At 42.6% G+C, this 21,322-nt stretch overlaps 1 protein-coding gene across 1 annotated transcript in view; it reads left to right on the top strand.

Moving 5' to 3' along the window:
* The first annotated feature begins 579 nt into the window (after nucleotides 1-579).
* Nucleotides 580-21,322, top strand: part of LOC102961163 (zinc finger protein 709) — a 38,941-nt gene continuing 18,198 nt past the window's right edge. Inside the window, exon 1 of the mRNA XM_042977251.1 lies at nucleotides 580-638. The gene's annotated coding sequence lies outside the window, so the exon portion shown is untranslated. The remainder of the gene's footprint in view (nucleotides 639-21,322) is intronic.

Raw genomic sequence — 21,322 nt, 5'->3', positions numbered from 1 at the left:
ACCTGAGTGTTGTAACGTGTCACACCTGTGGCTGTGCCCGGGCGACCTTGCCTTCCGCTTGGTGACGTCACCGGTCACTGAGCTGTTCTTAAACACAGTGATCCAGTGTGGACCACGGACACAGGGTCACCGGGCCCTTCTGTTCTGTCGCATCCTAATCCAGCGCCGGACAAGGGAGCCTCCGCAGAGAAACGGAGTCAGATTCCCGGGACAGAAGAAGGATGCGGCGGGGGAGGGTGGGGCGGGGGTTCAGCTCGCCCGGAGCGAATTCCGCTGGGAGTGGAGCTGGGTGCGGACTGGGCGCAGGGGGTGGGACACGTGTGTACCGCCAGCCTGTCACTCAGGGGGCAGGAGGCGGGGTCTGGGGGAGCTGTCCAATCTGGGGCCCCAGGGGCCGTGTCAGGGTTACCCTCCAATCAGACCGTGAAGGGCCGCAAGCTGTCCTATCACGGCGCGGGGGCCGCAATTATATCCCGGGAGCCGTCCAATCAGGCTCGGGGGCGGGCGCGATCCCACCTCGTGGACGTGAGTCCGCGTTCCTCGCGGGCTCGGGCTCCTCTGCGCGGGGCTGGCACCCGCCTGGGGCCGCAGTGCCGAGTGGAGGACGCGTCGAGAGCCCGGAGCGGAGCCGCCAGAGGGTGAGTCCCGCCCAAGTGAGACCCGGAGGGGCTCGTTCCCACCGGCAGGAACCCCTGGGAGGGGCCGCGGGCCCGGGTCTCCCAGACCCCGGGGGGTCTGGACCCGATTTTCAGCCCTCGTCGTTGGGGTGGGGTTCCGGCGTTCTGTCCCCTCCCCGCCTGTTGGTTCTGGGGTCCCCTCCCGATTTTCTGCCGTGGGTCTCGGGTTGGGCTCCAGGTGTCCCGTCACCTCCCCGCGTGCGGGTTTTCCTGTGACCACCTGAGTCTCTTGCTGGTGGAAGGAGGAGGGGACCACCACGTGCGGGGGCAGTAAAACCTGGGAATCGGGGTCGGGAAACTCACGATGGACCTGAGAGATAAATTCAAATCTGCGCCTGGCTGAGGACGATTTATTACAATCAATTCCAACAGGACCAGCTCCCATCTCAGGGACCCGCCAGTGAAACAGAACGAGGCTTGGCTGTTCTGCGAGAGGGGGATGGGCAGGAAGGCCCAGTGTCAGGATCCCGCCCCTGCGGTGGAGGAAGGCCTCAGTGGCTCAGGTCCCCAGGGCCTTGTTCCTCAGCTCAGTGGATGCTCAGAGTGTGGGCCTCCCAGAATTCAAGGGAGGACAGTGGCCTGGGTAAAGTTTGGGTGGGAAAGGGGCGGTGGTGGACAGTTGGTCAAACCAATGTCAAATGAAGATTCCCAATTGAGTAAGGATAGTCCTGCATTGAGGAGAATGATTACAAAGAGGGGCGAGGGGACTGTTGCACTAGGGGCAGGGGCTTTGCAGGGGGACGGTGTGTGTGTGTGTGTGGGGGGGGCTGTTGCATTGGAGACAAGGGCTGTGCAGTGGGGCGGGGGGCTGTTGTATTAGGAGCAAGAGATACATCCACAGGGAGGACACTGTGACCCTAAGACCTGCGAGTGTCTCAAGAGTCGTGTAGAAGGGAGGAGAGGAGGAAAGAAACCAGGCATGAGCAGGTGTGGTGCTGACGTGGAGGTTCCCTGAGGCCAGCCTGTCCCCCTGTCCCCGGGAGGGGCTGTGTGTGGCTCAGCCTGAGAGCAAGCCCACATTCAGGGGCCTGGAGGAAGGAGAGAAGCCAAAGCAAAGCGGGACCAGCCAGCATTTTGTGCCCCTTGTCACGGGGACAAGCAGCTGAGCTGATCGTGGATGAGGCACAAAGTGTGGATTTGGGGGCTTTGTGCATGGCCCTGTCGTGGGTGAGCCAGGGGGACTTCCTGTGAGTCTTCTCTCTCTCTCTCTGTCTCTCTCTTTTTATATTTATTTTATTTATTTTGAGGCAGAGGGTGTGAGCAGGGGGAGGGGCAGAGAGACAGGGACAGAGAATCCTAAGCAGGCTCTGAACCCTCAGCTCAGAGCCTGATGTGGGGCTCGAACCCACGAACCATGACATCACCACCTTAACCAAAATCAAGACTCACTTGATTTAACACTTAACCAACTGAACCACCCAGGAGCACAGGGCTCAGGTAGGCGTCTGCAGGTCACCTGTCACCTGTGAGCAGCGCTGTCCCTGTCCAGCTCAGCACTGATGGCTCTGTCCTCCGCCAGCCTCGCGTTGAGCAGGTGTAAAATGCCCGAGTTCTTTCTGCCTCCTTTCTTCCTCGGGTTACTGGGGGGGCTTTATCCAGAGAGCGTCCCCTGGGGAAAAGTGTCTCAGGACAGAGCTGTCCTTCTCCATCAGGGTTGGGGGCTCCACGCCTTCATGCTGTGGTGACTCCAGTGTCCACAAGCACTTAAGACCTTTGTGCCGTATTTGCAGGTGGATGATTTTTCTGTTGTAGTGTGTGAGTGTGCTGTCCCTGGGGACTGCTGTTGTTTTCCTTTCTTTGCAGCTCTACCTCTGTTCTCATCCCCAAGCAGTGCATGGCTTGATTTTGCCCCTGTTGAACTTGCAATAAGGGAGTAATCCTAGAATAGTCTTTGATGTCACGGGAGCGTGTGGTTTCAGAGCCCTGCTCCGTCTCACCTGGGCAGGTGTCTGAGGCTCAGGTGGTTCGGCCAGCGTACTCCTTTCTAGTGCTTCTGTGCCTTGGGGCACCTCACGGTTGGTCAGTGCTACTGCCTTCATTCTTATTTTTGTCTCCAAGCGCACAATGCAACTAACATTTCTATACTTTAGGGAAAAATTGTGGGATGGTACGTTGTGGCTAACTTCAGTTTACCAGGAAGTGCTGGTGGGTCGTAGGAGTTGTGCCCTCTGTTCCTCCACTTTGTGCCTTCCATGTGATTGGCAGCACCTAGAAATGCCTAGCATGTTTCTTTCCATCTAACATGTGAGCCAGGATCTCCCTGTTTTGACATATAGTCCTGACTTATAATTAAGGTAGTGCAGGCATTTTCTCCTGGAGGGTGGTTTATACTTTCACTCTCTTTATTCAGTGCTACTGAATGGGCTCTTTTTTTTTTTTTTTACATATTTATTTTGAAAGCGAGCACCAGGGAGAGGGGGGAGAGAGAGAGAGAGAGAGAGAGAGAGAGAGAGAGAGAGAGAGAGAATGAATCCCAAGCAGGCTCCCTACCGTCAGCACGAAGCCAGAAGTGGGGCTTGAACTCACGAACGCGTGAGATCACAGTCTGAGCTGAAGTATGACAGTCAACTGACTGAGCCACCCAGGCACCCTCTGGGCTCCTCTTAATTTTAAGACAATCATGATTATCAGTGCCTTCCTTTAGAAGTTACTCTTCTTCCCTTTATATAAGGTAACCTTGTAATAGGAAGTCCTAGAACACTTGTGTTGACATTCTTCTGGCCTACTGCACTGTCCCAATTCTTTGGTTATTTAAATGCCTTAATGTGTTTTAGGGAAAGTCTCTTCCCCCTTTTTCTGTAGAAAACTCAGCTATTTATGGACATTTGCCTTCAATTTCAGGCTTTCAAAGTAGTTTATCTTTTTTAATGTTTATTTTTGATAGAGACAGAGCATGAGTGGGGGAGGGGCAGAGAGAGAGGGAGACACAGAATTCAAAGTAGGCTCGAAGCTCTGAACTGTCCACACAGAGCCCTACACAGGGCTTGAATTCAGAACCGTGATATCGTGACCCGAGCCAACGTCAGACGCTTAACCAACTGAATCACCGAGACGCTCCTTAAACTAGTTTTCCATAAACTCAAAACTAAAAAGTCCAACCTGGTTTGGATTTAATGGAATTTCATTAAAAGTCTAGAGTTGCTGTTGTGGTGGTGGGTGGTTCTCTTTCCGAGATCATGTGCCATCCTTCCATTTCTGCCTTTCCACTTTGGTGTCATCCAGTAGCATTTTATGATCTTTCCTTTATGGTCATTTTGTGTTTTTATTAGACCCTGCATCTGCAAAGCCTCTGGTTTTCCTATGTCTTTCAACTTTACTCAGAACACCAGCTCTGACCCTTCTGGTCACTGCACTGGTAGGGATTTGCCCCACCTCAGGCAATGCTGGGCACCAGCTGGGTGTCCTACAATCTAACTCAATTCCAACACTTCCTACCTTGAGACAGTGTCAGACCCCACCAGAGAGGGGCTCAGTCCCATAAGACTCCCCACTCCACATGCCTACTGTGGTTAGTAGAGCTCTAGGTTACCCACAGCTGCCCCTTGGCTATGGACCAGAGGTTCCCATGATCCCCTCCTTGGATTTATTTGCCAGAGCATCTCACTGAACTCAGGGACCAAACACTTAACACTTTCCAGTTTATGAAAGAATATGATAAAGGGTACAGATGAACAGCCAGAGAGAGAGGTGCATAGGGGAGGACTGGGAAGGTCCTGAGCCCATCATCTTCCAGGTGTGGTTCAGATTACCCCGGTGGATGCTTTCTGAACCCCATACTGTTGGGATTCTAAAGGCTTCCTCACCTCAGCATACTCAATGATTAACTATGATTCCAGACCCTCTCCTGAGACTGGAGGATGGGGTGTAGGGGTGAGAATTCCAGGCTTGCAGTCATGGCTTGATCTTTTTTTTTTTTAAAGTAAATTTTATTTAATTTATTTTTTAATTATTATTATTTTTAATTTATATCCAAGTTAGCATATAGTACAACAATGGTTTTCGGAGTAGATTCCTTAATGCCCCTTACCCATTTAGCCCATCCCCCCCTTCCACAACCCATCCAGTAACCATCTGTTTGTTCTCCATATTTAAGAGTCTCTTATGTTTTTGTCCCCCTCCCTGTTTTTATATTATTTTTGCTTCCCTTCCCTTGTGTTCACCTGTTGTCTCTTAAAGTCCTTATATGAGTGAAGTCATATGATACTTGTCTTTCTCTGACTAATTTCGCTTAGCATAATACCCTCCAGTTCCATCCACATAGTTGCAAATGGCAAGATTTCATTCTTTTTGATTGCTGAGTAATACTCCATTGTATATATATATATATATACCACATTGATTGTTTTGTGGATATTGAACCAGCCCTGTGTCCCATGTATAAATCCCACTTGGTTGTGATGAATAATTGTTTTTAAATGTATTGTTAGATGCAGTTGGCTAATATCTTGTTGAGGATTTTTGCATCCATGTTCATCAGGGAAATTGGTCTATAGTTCTCCTTTTTAGTGGGGTCTTTGTCTGCTTTTGGAATCAAGGTAATGCTGGCTTCATAGAAAGAGTTTGGAAGTTTTCCTTCCATTTCTACTTTTTGGAACAGCTTCAAGAGAATAGGTGTTAACTCTTCCTTAAATGTTTGGTGAAAGCCATCTGGCCCTGGACTCTTGTTTTTTGGCAGATTTTTGATTACTAATTCAATTTCTTTACTGGTTATGGGTCTATTCAAATTTTCTATTTCTTCCTGTTTCAGTTTTGGTAGTGTATATGTTTCTAGGAATTTGTCCATTTCTTCCAGATTACCCATTTTATTGGCATATAATTGCTCATCATATTCTCTTATTATTGTTTTTATTTCTGCTGTGTTGGTTGTGATCTCTCCTCTTTCATTCTTGATTGTATTTATTTGGGTCCTTTCCTTTTTCTTCTTGATCAAACTGGCTAGTGGTTTATCAATTTTGTTAATTCTTTCAAAGAACCAGCTTCTGGTTTCATTGATCTATTCTGTTTTTTTTTTTTTTTTTTGGTTATGATAGCATTAATTTCTGCTCTAATCTTTATTATTTCCTGCCTTCTGCTGGTTTTGGGTTTTATTTGCTGTTCTTTTTACAGCTCCTTAAGGCGTAAGGTTAGGTTGTGTATCTGAGATCTTTCTTCCTTCTTTAGGAAGGCCTGAATTGCTATAAAATTTCCTCTTATGACTGCCTTTGCTGCATCCCAGAGGTTTTGGGTTGTGGTGCTATCATTTTCATGGACTTCCATATACTTTTTAATTTCCTCTTTAACTGCTCAGTTAGCTCATTCATTCTTTAGTAGGATGTTCTTCAGTCTCCAAATATTTGTTACCTTTCCAAATTTTTTCTTGTGGTTGATTTCGAGTTTCATAGCCTTGTGGTCTGAAAATATGCACGGTATGATCTCGATCTTTTTGTACTTACTTAGGGCTGATTTGTGTCCCAGTATATGGTCTATTCTGGAGAACATTCCATGTGCACTGGAGAAGAATGTATATTCTGCTGCTTTAGGATGAAATGTTCTGAATATATCTGTTAAGTCCATCTGGTCCAATATGTCATTCAAAGCCATTGTTTCCTTGTTGATTTTTTGATTAGATGATCTGTCCATTGCTGTGAGTGGGGTGTTGAAGTCTCCTACTATTATGGTATTACTATTGATGAGTTTCTTTTTTTTAAAAAAATTTTTTTTTTCAACGTTTATTTTATTTTTGGGACAGAGAGAGACAGAGCATGAACGGGGGAGGGACAGAGAGAGAGGGAGACACAGAATTGGAAACAGGCTCCAGGCTCCGAGCCATCAGCCCAGAGCCCGACGCGGGGCTCGAACTCACGGACCGTGAGATCGTGACCTGGCTGAAGTCGGACGCTTAACCGACTGCGCCACCCAGGTGCCCCTTGATGAGTTTCTTTATGCTTGTGATTAATTGATTTATATATTTGGGTGCTCTCACATTTGGCGCATAAATGTTTACAACTGTTAGGTCTTCTTGGTGGACAGACCCCTCGATTATGATATAATGCCCTTCTGCATCTCTTGATACAGTCTTTATTTTAAAGTCTAGATTGTCTGATATAAGTATGGCTACTCTGGCTTTCTTTTGTTGACCATTAGCATGATAGATGGTTCTCCATCCCCTTATTTTCAATCTGTAAGTGTCTTTAGGTCTAAAGTGGGTCTCTTGTAAACAGCATATAGATGAGTCTTGTTTTCTTATCCACTCTGTTACCCTATGTCTTTTGATTGGAGCATTGAGTCCATTGATGTTTAGAGTGAGTACTGAAAGATATGAATTTATTGCCATTATGATGCTTGTAGAGTTGGAGTTTCTGGTGGTGGTCTCTGATCCTTTCTAATCTTTGTTGCTTTGGTATTTATATACCAAATATACTGGAGAGGTCCTGTTAATTCCCCAGAGTGTTGTGTCTGTTTTGCCTGCTTGCCCAGACTTTGTGAGACAACTGTAGTTTTACCCCTAAGAACTGTGCCATAGACCTGGCGTGACTTATCCCAGTAGAAACCCTTCTGAATGAAAGTAATCAGAGTGGCCACTGGATTTCAGATGAGGACGAATCCCAGGCCAGGAGTCACAAGCACCCAGATGGGAGAGTCCCTTCCAAGGAATCTGCCCCTGGTCCCAGCAGAAATCAGGATACCAGAGGGAAGAACGTCAGAAGGACTATAGATAGTCCCCCATCTGGGTCACCAAATTCGTAACTGAACCAACAGGGTTTTTCTCCTTGGTGACTCATACATAGAAAATACATCAGGTGAGTGGCCACACAAAGGAAACTTTATTGGCAGCCGATGCAGAGATCAGATCATGGAGAATAATTTCCAAAGCCCTGACTCCCTGGAGGAAGGGTGGACGGGCTCCTCTGGTTTAGGGCTGGGATGGATATTTCCATGGGGAAGCCTCGTCATCCTGTGTGGGGCGGGCAGGAGGGGTGCTACGGGTGAGCCTTAGGGCAGCAGGCCTGTCCCCACGTTGTAGGTCATGTAAACGAGGTTGTGCTCCTCCCCCAGGGGAGACTTTAGTGTGATAATGAGGTAAAGGTAATTGCCAGTCACTCCAGAGGTCACTCCAGGTCCATTTGCACAGGCGTGAGTCTGGGACAAGACTGTCCAGGCAGTCAGTGTCACCTGAGGGGTGGTTTTAGGTTTCATTTGCCTGAGATAAACCAGAAAGAAGAACTTAAGGAAAAATGTGGGACAAAGGGCAGTGAGTACAAGGGGGTGGACAGTAGAGGTCAGGGCTTGGGGTGTAGCTGGTGACAGTATTTGTTTGCAAAGGTAAAGTTTAGCTTAACAGAGAGTCTTTTCCTATCTGGAAGCACAAACATTAGGTAAACATGAATGTTCCCTGGCACCTGGGGGGCTCAGTTGGTTAAGTGTCCGACTCTTGATTTCTGCTCAGGTCTTATGGTTCATGAGTTTGAGCCCTGCATTGGTCTCTGTGCTGACAGTGTGGAGCCTGTTTGGGATTCTCGCTCTCCCTCTCTTACTGCCCCTCCCTGCTCTCTCTCCCTCTCAGAATAAAGAAATAAATTTTAAAAAACAGTAATGTTTTAAACAAGAGGCATAAAAACTAGAATCCTCCTCCTTAGTTCATCCCATCCTGTGTTATTCTTGCTGTGTTGGAATCTGGTTTTCCCACTAGTTCCAGTAATGCTTACACAGTTCAGTTCCCTGATTCTATGGTTATCAGAATCCTGTCTTGTCAAAAGTCCTTTCCACAAATCCCCTTGAAAATGAAGCACTTTTGCAGAAGCATCAAAGCAAAACAATAGCTGTAAATGACAAAAGACTACATACAATATGGCCATGGTTGAAGATCTGATGAGAAGCTTTGAATGTGGCAGACATGGACATTTGGTTATTTCTGTGACACTCACAACTTCAGTAATTAGAATTACAGGTGCTTCCATACCAGGGCATATCAGATTTCTGGGAGTTTCATCTAATTTCTAGAACACTTATATACCCACACAAATACAGCCTAAAGAAGGCTTAATATTACTTCTTATTTGACAGAGCTTCCCATGTAGTTTAATGTATCCAGTAAGTCTACTTCAACATAAATCCTCTAGAATGTTCCAGGAACCCTTCTGGGGAAATCCCAACTTTTTTTCCATGTCAAGAAGATTTAGAATTTGATTTGGGGAAGTTTATCAGAAACATCAAAAGGAGTTTTAAAGCACTTGGTCAAGTAGAACCATAGGTCACTGTGAAACAACATGTTGGTTATTAACCAAAATGACAATAAAATAAAGACAAATACAGCAGATTATGTGGTTGTTGGCAAAACTTAACTTTTAATATTCTTAAGTAATCAAAGACCTGATAAACACAGGAAATTACGTTGGTGAAACAGAATCCTTGTTTTCTAGGCATGACCATTAGAAGATTAAAAAAACCTTTCATAATCTTTTATCAAGAACACTACAATAGTTCAAAAAAACTTAATTTTCTTTTATCTGTTAAAAAGATAAAGTTCCAGTTTTACCTAAGTGCACTATTGATATTAAAGCTTATTTTGAAAATCCTTATAAGAAATCCATTCGATCTTATCTGTTTTGATCACACATAAAATTCGTTTTCCAAGATTCCTTTTTCATAAGCCTACAACTTCCTGTGTCTATTTTAGCCAGTCCCTTGTTCTCTCCCATTCAGAAATAATCAGCTTTACTTTAGAACAAAATTACTTTTGTTTCCCTCAAAAAAAAAAAAAAGCATTTCCATTCCTCATACCTTTTCTCACCAAAAACATTCTAGTTTCTTACATAGAGAGTTGATGCTGTTATTATTTCTAGAATTAAATATATATTATATTTCTTTAAAAAATTTTTTTTAACGTTTATTTATTTGTGAGACAGAGAAAGAGCATGAATGGGGGAGGGTCAGAGAGAGGGAGACACAGAATCCGAAACAGGCTCCAGGCTCTGAGCTGTCAGCACAGAGCCCGACACGGGGCTTGAACTCATGGACCGCGAGATCATGACCTGAGCCGAAGTCGACCGCTTAACCGACTGAGCCACCCAGGCACCCCAATTATACTTCTTAACTTTTAGAACCTCCAATTACTAGTGAAAACTAATCAGTGAGCAATTGTGAGCTGTTTATTACATCAGCATTCTTTAGATTGGCAAACTTATGAATATGTTTCATAATTTCTAGAAACATATGCTTCTTACTAGTATGATCTTTCAGTAAAGCATCTTTCAGATAAGATGTGTTTATCAACAGACTCAAAATTATCTTTTTGTAATAAGACAAAAGTTAGGTAAACTTGGACTTGTTTAGCAATTAAATGTTTTAGCATTTTATTTGCAAACATTTATTATTCAGTGAACTCCCATCACTTAATTTAACATAGCAAAATTCTTAGCTTTACTTTATCTTTCTATCTATCTATCTATCTATCTATCTATCATAGCAAAATTGTAAGAATGGGAGTTACCAAAGAGATTTGGAAAGCCATTTAAGCAGACATACTGTAAAACATAATTATTACTAAAAAGTTCACCTAAAACTTCTTACATCTATCTAAATAATTTCCTTCTGGCAATTATGTTTAGATTATCCAGGGACTCTTCATGAAACGATGAAAAAAAAAATCAGCCATCATTCTAAGTTATTTTTGTTGGCAAATTTTGCGACAGAGTAAACATGAACTTATTTGATGAGTAAACGTAGGTAGGATAAAAGTTGTCTATTGAATGTTATTAACTAAAGACATGCTTATTTCAGTTAGCAAACTTCAATTAGCTTTTATTTATTAAAGATTAATCCTAGATCATATGAAACTGAGAAACATTTGGATTAGTTTTTATATTTCTGAAAGTTTTAGAATAGCCACCCCTTATCAGTTCTTGCTTTCAAACCAGACAAACAGAACTATTCCACAAATTAATTTTGGCAAAACCATCCAGAAGCAGAAAAATACCATACAATGCATACATAAGCATATATGAACAGATGCAGAGACCTTATAGTCCCTAAGATTTGTGGAGGTGTTTCATTTGTTCAATTTCCAATTACTTCCTCTCCCTCTTTGTTTGTGATGAGAAACCTCTCCCTAAAGTTTGCACTTCAAAGAATGGCTCTTAGATATTAGAAAAGATGGGTAGAAAGTCTACATGACAGAGGCACAAAGAAAGTGTCCAAGTTTCTCCAAGGACTTTGGTTTCTCAGGACAATATGAACCTTTGGAGATAAAGAGGGGAGGTTTGGGAATTGGCCAAAATGACAGGCTGAAGGAGTTTGCCTTGTTTTTGGATAATTCTTGGGCCGTAATTAAAGATAAGGACATTCGCAGGGCACCCGGGTGACTCAGTTAAGCGTCAACTTCGGCTCAGATCATGATCTCATGGTTCATGAGTTCCAACCCCGCGTCGGGCTTTGTGCTGTCAGCTCAGAGCCTGGAGCCTGCTTTAGATTCATTCTGTCTGTCTCTGTCTCTGTCTCTGTCTCTCTCTCTCTCTCTCTCTGCCTTTCCCTCCCTTGTACTCTCTCAAAAATAAAACATTAAAAAAATTTTTTTTAAAAGATAAGGACATTTGCTCTCAGTTCCTCAAAGAATTGCACTGCAACTCAAATGACATCTTGGGTTGATCTGCCCATCCAACTACATTATCCTCAGTTTACTTCTTTCTCTCTGGGTAGCTGGTTTTATTTTACCTTAGGAGAGAAAGGCTAAATTCCTATCAGGCTGAAAATATCAGCTTCCAATGTTGCCAACTTTTGACCACAGAGCTACTTTAAAAAAATTCTTTTGAAGATCGTGTCAGTTTTCAGCCCAAACAGTAAATAACTGCTGGCAGTATTGAGTAACTTATCCCCGCCCCCTCCAAAGGAGGATGCAAAGGATACTGCCTTCTCAAGATACAGAATCACTCCCAAATTTAGCCATAAGGAAGAAGTGACAACCTGCGTGTCCCAGGCAGGCAGACAAAATGAGCCAAGCAAGGAAGCAACAGCTATACCTGGGAGAGAAAGGACCAATAACCAGTGGGTCTGGATTTGGAAAGGAGGAGGCATCATGGAATTTTATCGTCGTATCCTACCAGCCCCTGAACATCAGCCTTCAGCTGGTCATTTGTGGGAGAGCCCAGGAGAAATTCTAGTCCTCTGTTCCCTCTGTGATGGTGGTGGTGGTGGGGGGTGAGTAGCCACTGATTTTTCGAACTCCTCTCTGAATTTCGTATAATCTACTGAAAAGATCCGCTGCTGTTCAGAGGACAGGAATTCTTTGGGTAGGGGCCCAGGACAGATCCATAAAGAACGTTACAGAGGAAGACCAGAAGCTGGCAAGCCCTGCCTGTCCCGGGTGCTTCTGACTTCCAGCATTTGCCTGAGAAACCTGCATACCCCCAGGCCTAGAGAATGAAGGGAAGCTAAAACAGGCAGATGGGGCCGCATTGTGATAAGGGGAATTGGCACTGAATTTAATTTTTGTTCTAATTTCTGTTCTTCATCTTAAGGGACTCCCTAAGGCTAGTCATTACATTTTTTTTTTTTTTTGTGCTAGGTCTCTCCACAGGTGCCAATAAATTGATTGTTTAGGATGACAACTCTTCTAAGGTTTTTTTTTTTTTTTTTCTCTCAAATATAGCCAATTCAAAGGATCCATCATCTGGTCATTGATGAGTGGTATCTGTCAATAGCGATTCAAACCATGAAGGCTTTTTGTGGCCCAAAGAGGCCTCACACAAGAGACTATGAAATATGCAGTGTTTACAAGATCCAGAAAGCTCATTCCCAGAGAGTGTAGGAAAGCAAAGGCCTTCATTCATAGGCAGCAGTGATGGTGTAGTCCAGTTCCCAGGAGAACATGAAATGCCTCCAGCCACAAACCCCCTTCACTGGGCAGGTGCTCACTAACAAAGTAATGACGATTGAAATGACAAAGACCCCTCATGGACTGGGACCCTTTTTTTTTTTTTTTTTTTTTTTTTACGTTTATTTATTTTTTGAGATAGAGAGAGAGACAGAGCATGAACGGGGGAGGGGCAGAGAGAGAGGGAGACACAGAATCAGAAGCAGGCTCCAGGCTCTGAGCCATCAGCCCAGAGCCTGACGCGGGGCTCGAACTCACGGACCGCGAGATCGTGACCTGAGCTGAAGTCGGACGCTTAGCCGACTGCGCCACCCAGGCGCCCCTGGACTGGGACCCTTGATGACAATTCCCCTGAGACTTGGCATGGCTAAATTGTGCTGCTTGGAACCCCAGCCTATTCAACGAGATGCGATGTTGCACCCCATTAAGTGTACCATCCAGATGGTGGAGCCCAGAAAGAATATTCTCAGTGGTCACAAAACCATATTCTCAGGATATAGAACAAGGCAAAAGTTTTTTTTACATGCACATTAACAGCTTTAGCTGAATCTTGGGTCTCTCAGAGCCAAACTACTACCTCTCTCCCTGTGCCTATCAATTGTGTGGCTTTGGCTTTCAGATGTCCCTTAGCAGCAGACTTTCCCTCATGTGCACGTTAACCCATGGCAGAGTTTGTCCAGAAAGACGTGGTCTGGTGAGAGCAGAGCAGTCACCAGTCTGGGACACAGGCTTGGACAGCAGCCTCACGTGCAGAGTTCTGCCCTGTGGTTTCCCTTATAACAAACAACACAACAGAGAAAAACTAGGACCATCTCTGAGAAAAAAAGGACCACTAGAGTTGCTAATCCCAGGGAACCAGTTTCACAGATAAGCTCTCCTGCTAATCTAAGTTTAGAAAAGGAAAAAAAAAAAAAAAAAGGAAGGAGACTCACCACTGCTTCCACTGGACTGTGTAGGTAGACACCCAAGACTCCGATGTAAGAATTCTTAGTTTTTGCCAGCTCTTCTCAGAGGTCCCAGGATCTTTCTACTGCAACAGGTGTGGGGTGAGCAGCACCCAGATAGTGAGGTCTCCTGGCTGGCTTGCCAAAAGTGTTGGGGAGGAAAAATTTTCCTGTACCCTTCAAAGGTTCTTCTGGCTGGTGTAAGAATTACATTGACATGGGACACATTAATAGGAAGAAATCAAACTTAATTTTGTAACATATGGGAACCTAACATACAAGAGAAATTCAAAGACAGGTAAAATGAGGTATGTATGCCATCCTGAGCGTAGGAATGGGATAGGGGCCTGGGGCTTCAAAGGGGAGGAGGGCAAATTCACAGGTCAATAAGAAGAGATGTTTGGGGGCACCTGGGTGGCTCCGTCAGTTAAGTGTCCAACTCTTGATCTCGGCTTGGGTCATGATCTCATGGTTTGTGAGTTTCAGCCCCATGTTGGGCTTTGCACTGACAGCACAGAGTCTCCTTGGGATTCTGTCTCTCCCTCTCTCTGCCCCTCTCCTGCTGTCTGTCTCTCTCAAAATAAGTAAACAAACTTAAAAAAGCAGATGTTTGGTAATCAGATGTTTGCCTTGTCATACAGATAGGTCACTCAGATAAGATTTATCTTTTTAATTGACTCTTATCTGGGAAAGGCCCCCAACTTGGATTTTTCTAGGTAGTTAAGGGAGGGACCAAAGTTTCTCTTCGGGCATTAGACTCACAGGGTCTCTATTGCCTGCAGCTCAGAATAGTCCTTGTGCAAAAGTGGCCTGTTTTAGATTTGATCTGAATCCCTTCAGGAGTGAAATATGTTGAGTAAATCTAGGCCGGCCAAATAGAGGCCCTGAGCTTCTAGGATGTCATTTATCATCATCTCTATTACATTGGGGATGGGAGAATTAGTGGCAGGAACATATGCATCTAAACTTCCATTGTTAGAGTCCATTCATTGCCAGCCAGTTTTAACCTGGCACATTAGGCTACTGCAGGGATTGGGGGGGGGGGGCGGCTAATGACCTCAGGATTAAGTGTGTTTCTTTTTCTTAGGTTTGTTTATTTTTGAGAGAGAAGGTGGGGGGGGATCAGATAGAGAGAGGGAGAGAGAGAGGGAGACACAGAATCTGAAGCAGGCTCCAGGCTCTGAGCTGTCAGCACATGTCTTACACTGTGCTGCATTTACTGTTTGCAATGGCAGAGGCAGTTGCTAATGCCAGTTGGCATTCCCTATGGATGATTAGAAGCATGACCCAATCCATCCTGTCTGTGGTGCCAGCTCTGATTTTTTAAGTTAGCATTTGTTAGGTGGAGCCCAGAGCCCTAGGGTTTCTAACGAACAGTCCTGGTTCAGCAAAAATCCAAGGGGAACTGAAGTAGAATTGATCACACACAGCTCTAGAAGAGGTGCATGGCACACTTGAGGGGCCAGCTGGGAGGTCACTGCAAGTGCCAGCAGAGTGTCTCCTGTAGACAGAATACAGTCAGGTCATGTTTCATGATGCATTCTGACCACCTCTGCCTTTTGTTGTGTTGTATGGTCCTTTCACACTTAATGTCATCATCGATGTGGTTGTCCTGTGTCCCCATTCACTCCTGGTGTGTCTCGTGCCTTTGTTCCTACACTCCTCTACTACTTTGTTTTGCATTAATATTTTCCAGTAAAGCATTTCAATTGGTTTAATTACATTTTTCAGTATTTTTTCTTTTTTAAAACTTGGTTGCTTTATGATTGCCATATACACCTAATCAGATCAGCTTCAGATTTAGGATTGCTCAACTCCAGTGAGGTACAGAAATGTTACTCCTAGGTAGTTCTCTTCCCCCCTTTATGAGACATTACTTCTCTATATGTTACAAAGCCAACAATGCATGTTTTAATGTATACTTTATCATCTTGAATCATTTTCACCTCTTTTCCATTACAGTTTTGCTCCTACCACCTCCTTTGTGCTGTTATTAGGAAGTAGATTACAAATATGTAATACATCATATGTGTTATACACCCAACGATACATTATAAACATTCTACACCATTGCCTTTGAAGTCAGGAAAGTTAAGGAGAAAAATATGCATTTATGTCACTACATTTATCATTTTTCTTTATTATTTTAAAAAATTTAATGTTTATTTTTGAGAGAGAGAGAGAGAGAGAGACAGCATGAGCAAAGGGGGTGGGGAGGGATGAGGGAGAGGGAGACACAGAATCCAAAGCAGGCTGTAGGTTGTGAGCTGTTAGCGCAGAGCCCGATGCAGGGATTGAACCCATGAACAGCGAGATCATGACATGAGCTGAAATTGGACACTTAACCAACTGAGCCACTCAAGTGCCCCTGTTCTTTATTTTTTCATGTGGATTCAACTTTCCATCTTGGAACAATTGCTATCATTTTTTTGTTTTGTTTTATTTTTTTCTTTTTCAAGTTTTTATTTAAATTCCCATTAGTTAAGATACAGTGCAATATTAGTTTCAGGAGTAGAATTCAGTGACTCATCACTTACATACAACATCAGGTGTTCATCATGACAAGTGGCCTCCTTAAAAAGTGCCCTCCTTAATACCCATCACCCATTTAACTCATTCCCCTGCCCACCTCCCCTCCAGCAACCCTCAGTTTGTCTCTATAATTTAGAGTCTGTTTTCTGGTTTGCATCTCTTTTTTGTTTTTTCTGTTTATCTGTTTTATTTCTTCAGTTCCACATATGAGTGAAATCATATGGCCTTTGTCTTTCTCTGACTTATGTCACTTAGCATAATACTTTCCAGCTCCATCCATGTTGTTGCAAATGGTAAGATTTTATTCTTTTTTATGGCTGAATAATATTCCACACACACACACCCCACATCTTTACCCAGTCATCAGTCGATGGACACTTGGGCTGTTTCTATATCTTGGCTATTACAAATGATGTTGCTATAAACATTGGGGTGCGCGAATCCCTTTGAATCAATATTTTTGTATCTTTTAGGTAAATAGTAGTGCAATTGCTGGATCATAAGGTAATTCTATTTTTAACTTTTCGAGGAAACTCCATACTGTTTTCCAGAGTGGCTGTGCAGTTTGCAATCCCACCACTAGTGCAGGAGGGCCTCCCTTTCTCCACATCCTTGCCAACACCTGTTGTTTCCTGTGTTGTTAATGAGGTGTGAGGTGATACCTCATTGAATTTTATTTTTATTTCCCTGATGCTGAGTGCCATCAAGCATCTTTTCATGTGTGTTGGCAATTTGTATGTCTTCTTTGGAAAAATATGTATTCATGTCTTCTGCCCATTTTTGAAAGTGGACTATTGGTTTTCTGGGTTCCGAGTTTTATAAATTCTTTATATGCTTGGATATTAACCCTTTATCAGATATGTCATTTGCAAATATCTTCTTTCATTCCAAAGGTTGCCTTTTAGTTTTGTTGGTTGTTTCCTTTGCTGAACAGAAGCTTTTTATCTTGAGGAAGTTCCAATAGTTTATTTTTGATTTTGTTTCGTTTGCCTCAGGTGACCTATCTAGTAAGAAGTTGCTACAGCTGATGTCAAAGAAGTTACTGCCTGTGTTCTTCTCTAGGATTTTGATGGTTTCCTGTCTCACATTTAGGTCTTTCATCCATTTTGAATTTAATTCTGTGTATGGTGTAAGAAAGTGGTCCAGTTCCATTATTCTGCATGTTGCTCTCCAGTTTTCCCAACACCATTTGTTGAAGAGACTTTTTTTTTCTTTGGATATTCTTTCCTGCTTTGTCAAAGCTTAGTTGACCATACAGTTGTGGGCCTATTTCTGGGTTTTCTATTCTGTTACACTGATCTGTGTGTCTGTTTTTGTGCCCGTACCATTCTGTCTTGATGACTACAGTTTTGTAATATGACTTAAAGTCTGGAATTGTGATGTGTCTAGTTTTACTTTCCTTTTTCACAATTGCTTTGGCTATTTGGGATCTTTTGTGGATCCATACAAATTTTAGGGTTGTTTGTTCTAACTCTGTGAAAAATGCTGGTGGTATTTTGATAGGGATTGCATTAAATGTGTAGATTACTTTGGTTAGTACAGACATTTTTAAAAAATGTTTATTTATGTTTGAGAGACAGAGTGTGAGCAGGTGAGGGGCAGGGAGAGAGGGAGACACAGAATCCAAAGCAGGCTCCAGGCTCTGAGCTGTCAACACAGAGCCTGATGCAGGGCTCTAACTTACAGACTGCAAGATCATGACCTGAGCCGAAGTTGGATGCTCAACCTACTGAGCCACTCAGGCGCCCCATTTTCTTTCGTCAGTGTTTTATAGTTTTCAGAGTACAGGTCTTTTCCCTCTTTGTTAGGTTTATTCCTAGGTATCTTAGTGCGTTTGGTCTAATTATGAACGAGAATTATTCCTTAGTTTCTCTTCCTGCTGCTTCGTTATTCGTATAAAAATCCAGTACATTTATGTATGTTGATTTTGTATTCTGAGACTTTATCTAATTAATGTATCAGTTCTAGCAATTTTTTGTGGAGACTTTTGAATTTTCTATATAGAGTGTCATGTCATCTGCAAATAGTGTAAGTTTGACAACTTACTTGCCAATTTGGATACCTTTTATTTTGTTTTGTTGTCTGTTTGCTGTGGCTAGGACTTCTAGCACTATATTAACTAACAGTGGTGAGAGTGGACATCCCTATCTTCTTCCTGACCATAGAAGAAAAGCTCTCAGTTTTTTCCCATTGAGGATGATGTTAGCAGTGGGTTTTTCACATGTGACCTTTATGATGTTGAGTTATGTTCCCTCTATCCCTACTTTGTTGAGGGTTTTTATCATGAATGTATGTTCTACTTTGTCAGATGCTTTTTCTGCATCTATTGAGAGGATCATATCATTCTTATTCTTTCTTTTATTAATGTGGTGTATAATGTTGGTTGATTTGTGAATATTTAACCACCCTTGCAGCCTAGGAATAATTCCCACTTGATCGTGAATGATTCTTTTAATGTACTGTTGGATTCAATTTGGCAGTATTTTGTTGAGAATTTTTGCATCTGTGTGCATCAGGATACTGTCCTGTAGTTCTCCTTTTTAGTGGAATCTTTAGTTTTGGAATCAGGCTAATGCTGGCCTCATAGAATTAGTTTGGAAGTTTTCCTTCCATTTCTATTTTTTTGGAACAGTTTGACAAGAACAGGAGTTCACTCTTTCAATGTTTGGTAGAAATCCCCTGTGAAGCCATTTGGTCTTGGACTTTTGTTTGTTGGGAGATTTTTGATTACTGATTCAGTTTCTTTGCTGGTTATCAGTCTAAGTTTTCTATTTCCCCATTTGGTTTTGGTAGTTAACATGCTTCTTACATGCTTTTACATGTTTTTATCCATTGCTTCCAGATTGTCTGACTTCATGGCATATAATTTGTCATGATATTATCTTATAATTGTTTTTATTTCCGTGATGTTTGTTGTTATTTCTCCTCTCTCATTCGTGATTCTATTCATTTGGATCCTTTCTCTTTTTGATAAGTCTGGCTACGGGTTTATCAATTTTATTAGTGTTTTCAAACTACTAGTGTTCCTTGTTTCATTGATCCGTTCTATAGTTTTTTGTTTGAAGTTTCTGTATCATTTATTTCTGCTGTAATTATTATTTCCCTTCTGCTGGCTTTTGGCTTTGTTTGTTGTTCTTTTTCTAGCTCCTTCAGGTGTAAGGTTAGGTTATGTATTTGAGATTTTTATTGCTTCTTGAGGTAGGCCTGTATTGCAATATACTTTCCTCTTAGGACCACTTTTGCTGCATCCCAAAGGTTTTTGACCATAGTGTTTTCATTCCCATTTGTTTCCATGTACTTTTTAAATTTTCTTCTTTAATTTCCTGGTTAATCCTTTCATTCTTTAGTAGGATGTTCTATACCCTCCATGAATTTGTGGTCTAAATTTTTTCTAATGGTTGATTTCAGGTTTCAAGTGTTGTGGTCTGAAATTATGCAGATATACTCTCAATCTTCTGTACTTGCTGAGGCCTGATTTGTAACCTAGTATATGATCTATTCTGGGGAATGTCCCATGTGCACTGCTTTAGGATAAAATATTCTGAATATATCTGTTAAGTCTTTCCCATCCATTGTGCCTTTCAAAGCCTTTGTTTCCTTGTTGATTTTCTGATTAGGTGGTCTGTCCACTGATGTAAGTGGGGCGTTAAAATCTCCACTATTATTGTATTATTATCAACAAGTTCCTTTATGGTTGTTATTATTGATTTACATATTTGGGTGTTCACAAGTTGGGGGATAAATATTTACAATTGTTAAATCTTTTGAAGGATAGATCCCTTAATTGTGATGTAATGCCTTTCTTCATCTCTTGTTACAGTCTTTGGTTTAAAATCTAATTTGTCTGGGGCACCTGGGTGGCTCAGTTAGTTAGGTGTCTGACTTTGGCTCAGGTCATGATCTCATGGTTTGTGGATTCAAGCCTTGCATTGGGCTCTGTGCTGACAGCTCGGAGCCTGGAGCCTGCTTCAGATTCTGTGTGTGTGTTTCTATCTCTGCCACTCTCTAGCTTGTGTTCTGTCTCAAAAATAAATAAACAAACATAAAAAAAAAGAAAATCTAGTTTGTCTGATGTAAGTGTGGCTACTCTGGCTTTCTTTTGATGTCTGCATGATAGATAGTTCTCCATTCCGTTACTTTCAATCTGCAGGTGTCTTTAGATCTCAAATGAGTATCTTGTGGGCAGCATATAGATGCTTGTTTTGTTTGTTTGTTTGTTTGTTTGTTTGTTTTGACACAGAGAGAGTGCAAGTGGAGGAGGGGCAGAGAGAGAAGGAGGCACAGAATTTGAAGCAGGCTCCAGGCTCTGAGCTGTTGGCATCGAGCCGGATGCAGGGCTCAGACTCATTGATCATGAGATCATGACCTGAAGTCAGACGCTTAACTGACTGAGCCACCCAGGTCCCCCTAGATGGGTCTTGTGTTCTTACCCATTCCGATATCCTATGTCTTTTGATTAGAGCATTTAGTCTATTTACATTCAGAGAAATTTGTCATTGTTTCTGGGGATATTTCTGTTTCTTTCTAGTCTTTGTTACTTTTGGTCTTTCTTTCCCAAAGAATTCACTTTTAATATTTTTTGCAGGGCTGGTTTAGTGGTCAGTAATCCTTTAGTTTTTGTCTGGGAAATTCTTTATTTCTCCTTCTATTCTGAATAATAGCCTTGCTAGACAGAATATTCTTGACTGCAGATTTTTCCCAATCAGCACATTGAATATATCATGCTACTCTCTTCTGGTCTGCCAAGTTTTGTGGAGAGACCTGCTGCTAACCTTATTTGTCTTCCCTTGTAAGTTAGTGACTTCCTTTGTCTTGCTGAATTTAGAATTTTTCCTTATCTCTATATTTTGCAAATTTACACCATGTCTTGATTTTGATGTGAGTTCTTTGTGCCTTCTGGATTTGGATGTCCGTTTTCCTCCCCAGCTTAGGGAAGTTTTCAGCTATTATTGCCTCAAATAAACTTTCTGCCCCTTTTCTTCTTCTTCTCCTGGGACTCCTATGATATGAATATTATTACATTGGATCAAGTTACTGAGTTCCCGGAGTCTACTCTCAATATCTATCATTCTTCTTTCTTTATTTTGTTCAGCTTCATTTTTTCTCCATAATTTTATCTTCTATATCACTTATTCATTCTTGTGCTTCTTCCATCCTTGTGTTCATTACACGTACATGGTTTCAAATTTCAGTTACAGCTGAAATCCTGACTAGGATCTCAAGTTCTTTGTTGCTTTAAATTCAGCATCAGGCATATTATTTATGTCTGCTTCAGTTAGATCCCTGGCCATGACCTCTTTTTATTCTTTCTTTTAGGATGA

This window comes from Panthera tigris, chromosome A2 (assembly GCF_018350195.1).
Source record: "Panthera tigris isolate Pti1 chromosome A2, P.tigris_Pti1_mat1.1, whole genome shotgun sequence".
NCBI classification, from domain to species: domain Eukaryota; kingdom Metazoa; phylum Chordata; class Mammalia; order Carnivora; family Felidae; genus Panthera; species Panthera tigris.
This window is presented reverse-complemented; position numbering and strand designations above follow the sequence as displayed.